At 37.1% G+C, this 9,244-nt stretch overlaps 1 protein-coding gene and 1 long non-coding RNA gene across 14 annotated transcripts in view; one reads left to right on the forward strand and one right to left on the reverse strand.

The window, feature by feature from the left end:
• Positions 1–9,244, forward strand: part of LOC107693969 (disks large homolog 2-like) — a 210,592-nt gene that overhangs the window by 55,356 nt on the left and 145,992 nt on the right. The window lies entirely within an intron of this gene.
• The window catches only part of LOC107693977 (uncharacterized), a 19,439-nt gene continuing 14,921 nt past the window's right edge, over positions 4,727–9,244 (reverse strand). Inside the window, exon 3 of the long non-coding RNA XR_001634810.1 lies at positions 4,727–4,737. This is a non-coding gene — a long non-coding RNA (uncharacterized LOC107693977). The remainder of the gene's footprint in view (positions 4,738–9,244) is intronic.

Raw genomic sequence — 9,244 nt, forward strand, 5'->3', positions numbered from 1 at the left:
CTTTCATATCAAAGCGCAAAATAAACTACGTGCATGCAATGTCGTGGTCAGTTAAGTCATGAAGTTACCAAAAAGGAGATTAAAGCTGCCTTAAAACTGTGCATGCATGTAATAGAATGCAATTTAATAAAGACTTTAAGACCTGAAGTGGGTCAGAAAAGGTAAAAAGAGTTGAGAGAAAATATGCGTGTCAGATCCGCATCACGTTCAGCAGCGGCAGCTCTTAAAGTAATAGCAGCCAAATAACCTAATAACCCAGCTGTTGTGATATACAAAGATATACAAGTTATTTTTTCAAGTCTAATAAATGTTCAAATTGATAGCTCTCAATTATATGGAAGCATATAGGTAGCGAAATTCAATTTAAAATGCAATATGCAAAGTGGCAATGCAATATTCAAAATGGCAACGCAATATTCAAAATGGCAATGTATTTCTGTATTTAAATGTACATTTTCCATTACCCATACGTGCAAAGTTTGTTGCAAAAAGAAAATGAAAATTAAATTATATAGTTTACATTTGCCATTTCCAACAGTGGTCTTAATATGTAAATTGCAACGATCTTATCAGATCTCGAGCCACCATGTTTCGAACGATCCAAACGTAACACGATTCCGCCAATCCCCGCCTTGAAGCAATGATTGACAGAGGGTGGGCATGGTCAGCTCGGAATGCATTTTCAAAGCCGCACTGAATTTTGGTAAAAATATCCCACGGCGTCATGATGAAAATGCAATCCTAAGTGTTCTAACTGTTAGTTTAAATGCATTTAGGACAAATAGCATTTAAATGATCATTATGCTACCATTTCTGCTTGAACATAACATTTGTATTCAGTTTACATATTAAGACTACTGTTGGAAATGGCAAATGTAAATTCTATAATTAAATTTTAATTTTCCTTTTGCAACAAATTTTGCACGTGTGGGTAATGGAAAATGTAAATTTAAATACAGAAATACATTGCCATTTTGAATATTGCGTTGTCATTTTGAATATTGCGTTGCCATTTTGCATATTGCATTTGAATTTTGCTACCTATATGCTTCCATAACCTGCAGCACTTCTGTGAACGGAGAAAACAGAATAAAACTATAGGCTTACATAAAAATAAATATATAGGCATATACACAAAATATATTTCACTTAAATCATTGACAGATTAACAAAATGAAAGAAAAAAATGTGTGAGTTATGATTCATTGTGATGCGTTCCCGGAAAGGAAAACGAGACGGCAGAAAGTAGTTTTCTTTATTTTGCAAAAGCTTGACAGTTTTGAATGATGTCGTGATTCTATCTGTTTAACCACCAGCGTTGGTATGAGTCTGACCATCGTGTCGGCTCCTCACACGCACACAGACACAACATATGTATGCGACATTGCAGCCTGTTCATTATCAAAATAAAATACAGCTAAAAAAAACAAATAAAAATGTACACTGTCTCTGTTGTTCAGCGAGCACCGCCTCACTGTGCTGATATAGCCGATGTGAAGGATGATGCTTTACGTCGATGAAAGTACAAAGACTAGCCTATAATAAATAATATTTTAACATCCAGATCGCGGATATGTAAACATTTAGATTCGTGCCGAATGAGAGAGGTAGGCATCAGTTTCATTCATTTGTTTTTGGGTTGACGTTTTTATAGCCTAAACCCAAGCCTTAGGATTTGTTTTGGGGAGAAACTAATAACTGTTTATAATGTTTGTAAACATTTTGCATTTTAGCCTACATTATTTCTGAATGTAACAATAAAATGCGACGTGAGCCTATACGCATTTTTAAATATCTTAAAAAATTCTTTAATGTCTTTAAAGGGGTCATATGATGCGATTTCAATTTTTCCTTTCTCTTTGGAGTGTTACAAGCTCTTGGTGCATAAAGAAGATCTGTAAAGTTGCAAAGACTAAAGTCACATTTGGCCAAAATCTAGAAAAGATGATGCTGTATTGGCTGTGAGTGACAAAGCACAGCAAGTTAAGATACCAGATCTCCTACTGTTTTTTGTTCTTTCTTTTTGAGTAAAGAAAACACTGTACTTTATTATTATCATCATCATTATTATTATTATTATTATAGGCAAATAATTTTATTTTTTTAAATAACAATATTAACCTGTATTTCTTCTACTCAAACCGGTTTCGGAACGATAATAATACAGAGGAACGCAGGAACAGAAATGTTAAAATATCGATTCTGCTCAGAGAGAACCGATGGAATTTTGTTTTTTCATTTTCAAGCCCTGATTATAACTCAAATCATAGTCGAAAAAATACTTAGTTAAAAACTGCTCAAATAAACAGGTTAGATAATAAACTTTATAGCTGTGAGAAGTTCAAATGCACCGCCCCTTCCAAAACTTTTCACGATTTACAGTCTTTAACTATTATAATATGTAAGTATTTATAATAATAATAATAATAATATTTTAATTTAATTTAATTATTATTATTATTATTATTACAGTTATATAGCCATTAAGTCTATATATAATAATATTTGATATTATTATAGTTGTTGTTTTTGTTATTGATTTGTTTATTGTTATTCATGATGCCACAAATTTTATCTATATACTGTAATATTCATTATTTCAGCAATAATATTGGCTGTATTATTTATTTTTTTATTTTTTAATGTAAAAGATGTAAAAAGGGTTTCGACAGTTTTATGATTTGATTTTGTCCTTGTGGCACAGTGGATACAGAAATCAGAATGTACAGTAAGTTTTAAATCCCCTGATCTACGTTCTGCCTGAATGACAGAGTAAGAAGGAGAGAGAGAAATGGAAAGGGGGGAGGGTAGGGATTAGTTTTTGCAGTGTAAGCTGTGGCATGTCTTTGCTGCTTTAATTAACCCAGATTTATGCTGTTTAAATCTTTACAGTAAATGTAAGAGCATTATTATTTAATATTTGACCAGAGGTGTTAGTGTAAGGGTTCAACTGAAATCTGAGGTCCCCCTCAGCTTTCTGGGTCATTCTGAGTTCTACAGATACTGTCATGAAATGTACATTTCTGTTGTCTCCTTATGACATACTTATTTCCCACAATCAACCAGCTGTTCCCATTTCTGGACACATTTGGATTGACTCACAACCAAATCCCCCAAATATGATTCAAAGGAGCAGTGTCATAGTTTGTGTCATATGGTTGTTTATGAATCTGATATTCAGACTTCCACTGAGTGATTTGAAATTTTAAGGAATGTTTGTTGATTAGAGATATGTGTATGCAGTAACTCATCATGGTGTTTCAAACCTGACTTTTTGCTTCTTTGGAACACAGTGTAATTCTGCAATTATAAAGAAGGATCACACTGTTTGCTTCTATACAGTGAAACTGATTGGGGACCAGAGGTTGCAAAACTCCATAAAAGTAATACCCAAGTCTTCTGAAGATGTACCACATATTTTTTTTCTGAGGAACAGACTAAAAGGAGTTGATATTCACAGCAAATCTTGCTTTAAAAATCCTGCTTGACTAGTTCTACCATTCACTTTCTATGGTAAACAGTCACTTTCATCTTATGGAAGAGAGCAGCTCAGACACTCTGCTATAAATATTTTTATAGCAGAGTTTTATTTATGTATTTATTTATTTATTTTAGTTTTATAAAGTGATTAATATGTGTCAGTTAAAACACAGTATTTTACTTTGGCTTAAAATCTAGTTTTGCATTTTCTCAGTAGCGGAGGAGGTAGAAGTGGGAGGATCTTGCCAGCTGTTGTTAACCCCGTGAGCTGACAATGACGAGCTCTGGGTTTATTAGGCCGCAGAAAAGGGGTCAGTGCACACAATCGCGAGGAGATTCCACACAATCCAGCACAGAGCCTTCAGCCATGCCACCTCATATTCCCATCTTCTCTCATCTCAAAGAGACCGAGAGAGAGGGAAGTGAGGAAGGAGCCTTCAGCACAGGGGCACGTGAACAAGCTAGATCCACATAGTGTGTTGGAAAAACCCACAGCCTGTTCACAAATACATGAATGCACCTCCTTACAGAAACACATCTGTCCTCATACAAATATATTAGCACATTTTGAAAATTTCCAAGCTCATGTGCTGTAGACCTCGCTAGCAGCTGTTTATCACATTATCATGCTGCATATGTCCAATTAAAAGTGATATGTTGTGATATATCAGATGTTGTAGTATTATATTTGACACTTGTGTGTGGTGTGAGACAGCTTACCATCACATTAATCAAATATACTGCACATCACTATAGCATTTAGCATGCAAGCCTGATGCATTTTTATTAGTCCAGTGTACAGGCTTGACTTTGACCATATTATCTGTTTGTTTTAGACTTGATTTGTTTTATTTGACAACTTTTACATGATGTGCTAAGGTAAACAGTGTGAAACCATGCATATGGCGTTATTTTAATGACAAATGTCAGGAACGCATTATTGTAGCGCGAAAGCACATTAATATAATGTGCGAGCGCGAATCTCTCCGCTCGCGCGCGGATTTCCTTTGCTCTCGCACTAAACCGGATGCGCGCGCTCAGATACACGCTGCTCTCGCCCGGAGAGAGTGCGCGCACTTAAAACGTGTCTCTCCTCTCACTCAAACTGTGTCCTGTGCACTCTCAAATCTCTGTGCTCATGCACTATAGATATTAATTCTTTTTAATGAAAATAAGTTTATCATACAAGAAGTGGCAGCTGTTTAGTGAGTCTTTAGTGATTGTCAAACACGACTGGTGCACTTGGTGCAAAGTGCACTTTTTCATTTTGCATTTTGGGTTTCTTCTCACGATATTCTTAGCACCATATTACATAGCCACAAGGACCTTTGCAAAAATAAAAAAATATACAGACTTTTATGTGTGCACGAGAAACCATTACACTTAGCATATAGGACAAGGCATACTGAGCCACCTATTGTGCCATCAGCCCATTTCGCAGTGTGTTTTTTGGGCTGCCACAGAATATGCGTTAAAGAGACCTAAGGCCTTGAAATATGACATACTGCCCTAAGCTACATTTTGAACACTTTTTTACAAAAAAAAAAATGGACCCTTTTTTTATGGACCCTTGAAATAAATAGGACAATGCACACAGCCATATTATGCCATCAGCCCATTTCGTGTCATAGTTTTTCTGCCACCGCAGAGGCTAAATTGGACATTAGGCCTTGATATTAGAGGTACTACTATAAGGAAATCCAAATTTTGAGCAAGTAGATCTCTATTAATTCATGTGCATCCATGCTCTTGCTTTATTTATAGCAAGATGGCAGTGATGCACAAAGGAAATGGGTTATATAAAACTGGAAATTGTGCAAGCATGCAAAAAAATTCCCATGCACATGTGAATAGTTTCTCGAGGGCACAAAAAGTTTCTTGTGTGCATGCAAAAGTCTGTTTTTTTTAATTATTTTTTTTATTTATCACTTCAAGTATATCAATAAAAAAAAACGGAAAAAATAAAAATATTTATAGATGACTGTAATATATACCAAACATAAAGCTGAAAATGGTTCTGTATGAACTATTTATGTTAAATATGGGCCAAAAATCTAGAGCCCGACCAATATGGGTTTTTTGGGGCTGATACCGATATTAGGGAGTAAAAAATATTCTTTGTGAGGCTATATAACAGTACAGTATAGTCAAAAGTTTGGACACACTTCCCATTCGTGTGTCCAAACTTTTGACTGGTACTGTATAAGAATACAGTATATACATAAACAGAATATATATACATAAACACATTTTTTGCAATGATAACTCAAATGTGGTGATCAAACACCTATGTAATGGAAGCAGGGTATTTAACAATTTAACAATAAACTTTATTATTCAAAATGAGTCTGACATCAGTGCTCTTAACGATAATCTTCTCTTATTATAAATAACTTAAAAAACACAAATAGAACAAAATATATATAACTTGAATTAAAGGGTTAGTTCACCCAAAAATTAAAAATTAGCCCATGAATTACTCACCCTCAAGGCATCCTAGGTGTATATGACTTTCTTCTTTCAGACGAATCCAGTCGGAGTTATATAAAAAATTGTCTTTGATCTTCCAAGCTGTTTAATGCCAGTCAGCGGGTGTTGCAGTTCATCAGTCCAAAAGAAGTTAAATAAAGCGCATCCATCCATAATAAAAAGTGCCTCACACGGCTGTGGGGGGTGAACAAAGGCCTCCTGTAGCGAATCGATGCGTTTTTGTAAGAAAAATAACCATATTTAAAACAACACCACATCTTACGTCATCCTCCCGGAGTTGCTTCCGTGTACAACTGTTGGCGCAAGCTTTAAAGTGATTATTACATTTTGAATATGGATATTTTTCTTACAAAAATGCATCGATTCGCTACAGGAGGCCTTTGTTCACTCCCCGGAGCTGTGTGAGACACTTTTTATTATGGATAGATGCACTTTATTTCACTTCTTTTGGACTGATGAACTGCAACACCCGCTGACTGCCATTAAACAGCTTGGAAGATCAAAGACCATTTTTAATATATCTCCGATTAAATGAATAAATAATAATAATGAATAATATTTTTTTTACAAATTCTGTGTTGTGTATTTTCTGGTAATCAAATGGACATGCAGAACATGAGGATTCGTATTTAAAATAGTTTTTTGCAGGTTAATATTCACAGACACTAGACGATTTGATTTAAGTGTACTGACGTGTTTTTTATTTATTCATCAAAAATAAGACAAATTCCATGAAATTCCACATTATACAGTAAATTCAGTTTTTATGATTTGATTCCACGGTTCCGTGCATCGCGGAAATCATAGGGCCATACTAATATAGCAAACGAATATGATAAGCTCATTGTGACAGTAAAAGACGGGGACATTGTTGTTTATTTACTTAACATTGAGTCGCTCCAACTAGGTGACAACGTAGCGTTAAATCACCATTCAACAGACTCAAGCCACCACCACACTGCCATCTGTTGGACTGCAGAAAGATACTAACTTTTCAATCTGCAACGTTACTGACTGTACTGACAAACTGTGCTGACACCGTGTCTGCGCCGCAACAGGACGCGACAAAGCTAGCATCACTGATGGGTTCTATTGTGGTCTGTATGGGTTCTATTGTATTTTGTTGAGCCACGCCGCTCGCGTCCGGTTGGTACACCCAGTTAAGAAATGTGATGTGACAGATGTGATAAGCATGAGTTCTGGGCCGCGGCGAGGCCGGTATAAACACCAGCATTGACTGAGTGGCTGCAATCAGCTCCGGTGGCCGTGGAGACGTAATGTGCCGCAGATGTGTGCCATGATGCACAAATCAGCTGTAGTCTCTAACGCCACTGAATCTGCTGTTAAAAATGAACCATCCATTCATCATATCATCATGCAAAACTAAGAATTAGAATCATTGTAATGTGATGATCAAATATAGGTGTGTTTGGTGGTGGGCGGATAATTTATTTGAAGTAGCGGACTCGAGTGAAGTTTGAGCTCATCTGCACATCTCTACACTACACTGACCTGAGTCGCCAGTAGCAAACAATGGAGCGCGCTCTGCTGGACAAACTTACACCATTTAGAAGCATTTCATCTGCGTTATATGTTCTGTAAAAAAAAAATGTCATATCGGCGGCATATTAACTGATAATATGCTGTACACACCCAGTTAACATATTAACTGGGTGTGTGTAGGTGATGTAAAAGAGGAAAGCAGCCTGTGACAGGCTCATATGGACCGATAATATCGGCAAAACAATATATCGGTCGGGCTCTACAAAAAGGAGAGGTTTGGAAATTTGAGTCTGGAAAAGTATGGAATTTTGAAATGGAAAATGTGTAGGAACCCTGTTAACTGCAGAAAATACAAGACTATTATTTTTAGAAACTATATGAAGTTTTTGCTTTTGTAGGTTTCAGGTGATTTAAAGTAAGGGCTCTGATTAGTGTGAGTTCTACTGTGCATGTTTATACTTTTGATTTGCAGATCAGTAGCCTCAGCAAAATAGCAGTGGTCCATTTACTGAGCTGTGACCAGTGACCTGACTGTTATATGTTAGTAGAGTACAGGGGCGTAAATTTCGTCTAACAGTTGGGGGGGGGACAATAAACATACAAATTCTCAAGAGCAATTTTTGAAGGGGACACAAATAATACAGCTAAAATTGTACTTGTAAGGATATGTATACACAGAGGAAAGCCTTACTACTATTAGTGTAGCAGGGAGACCGCGCCAAATTAGACAACTTAAAGCTGTTGTGTTTGCGCCGCGACAGCGCTCGTATCTATTGTAGACGTTATTACTATCCGTCACAGTGTTGCCAAGTCCGCGGTTTTCCCAAGGAATTGGGCTACTTTATCACTGTTGCCGCAGGTTGAAACGACCCCAATAACGTGTATTTTAGCCACCGGAACGCGATTTGTACCAAGGGACCCCCTCGAAACGCGGTTCGTTTGGGCCAGTTTTGAGTAGCAATTGGGCGGATTTTGTTATGAAAACCTGGCAACCCTTTCTGTCAAGCAGGTAACTGGTTATTATTGCTAACATAGCAGACTCGTCGGAAAATACATTGGCATCATCTGTATTAAAGAGAAAATAATCACTTCAGCCAATGTTTAAGTGAATAAAATAGCCTTGGCAGCCTTACTTACTGGAGATCCACAACTGTTGACTTTGTTCTCTCTCACTGGACTGGGTGTGTGTAGGTGATGTAAAAGAGGAAAGCAGACATTTGGACCAAAGCACTGTGAGGAAAGGGAGGGGGAGACTCAAAATGTTTAAACTTGAAACGCATTTTTGCCCCTTTTGCGTTTGTGTTATTTTACTACGTACACTATTATTTAAAGTATAAAACATTGTTATTTACAATACACAGCATGTGTTTTAATCATATTTTTATGGGGGTCAACCCTCAGATAGGGTTGCCAGACATACCCCCACCCCACCCCCAGGATTTCCACCTATGGTATAGTATAGTGCTAAAGCATCATTAATGAACTCTGCCTCCTAGTGCTGGGCGGTATACCGGTTCATACCGAATACCGGTGTTTTTTTAAAATACAGCAATACCGGTGTCGTTTTAAATAATGTTCGGAACGCGTTTGAGGGGGGGTCTCTTTTCACTGTTGCACTGTGGTGAGGACACAGCTGTATGTGTTACTTATGGCGCTTTTCCACTGCGTTGTACGACTCGGCTCGGCACGGCTCAGTACGGCACGGCACGGTTCGGCTCCGCATGGTTTGCGTTTCCACTGCAGCTCAGTACCACTTTAGAGCGGGCGGGAT

Source organism: Sinocyclocheilus anshuiensis, unplaced genomic scaffold (genome assembly GCF_001515605.1).
Source record: "Sinocyclocheilus anshuiensis isolate Anshui unplaced genomic scaffold, SAMN03320099.WGS_v1.1 scaffold694, whole genome shotgun sequence".
In the NCBI taxonomy this organism is placed as follows: domain Eukaryota; kingdom Metazoa; phylum Chordata; class Actinopteri; order Cypriniformes; family Cyprinidae; genus Sinocyclocheilus; species Sinocyclocheilus anshuiensis.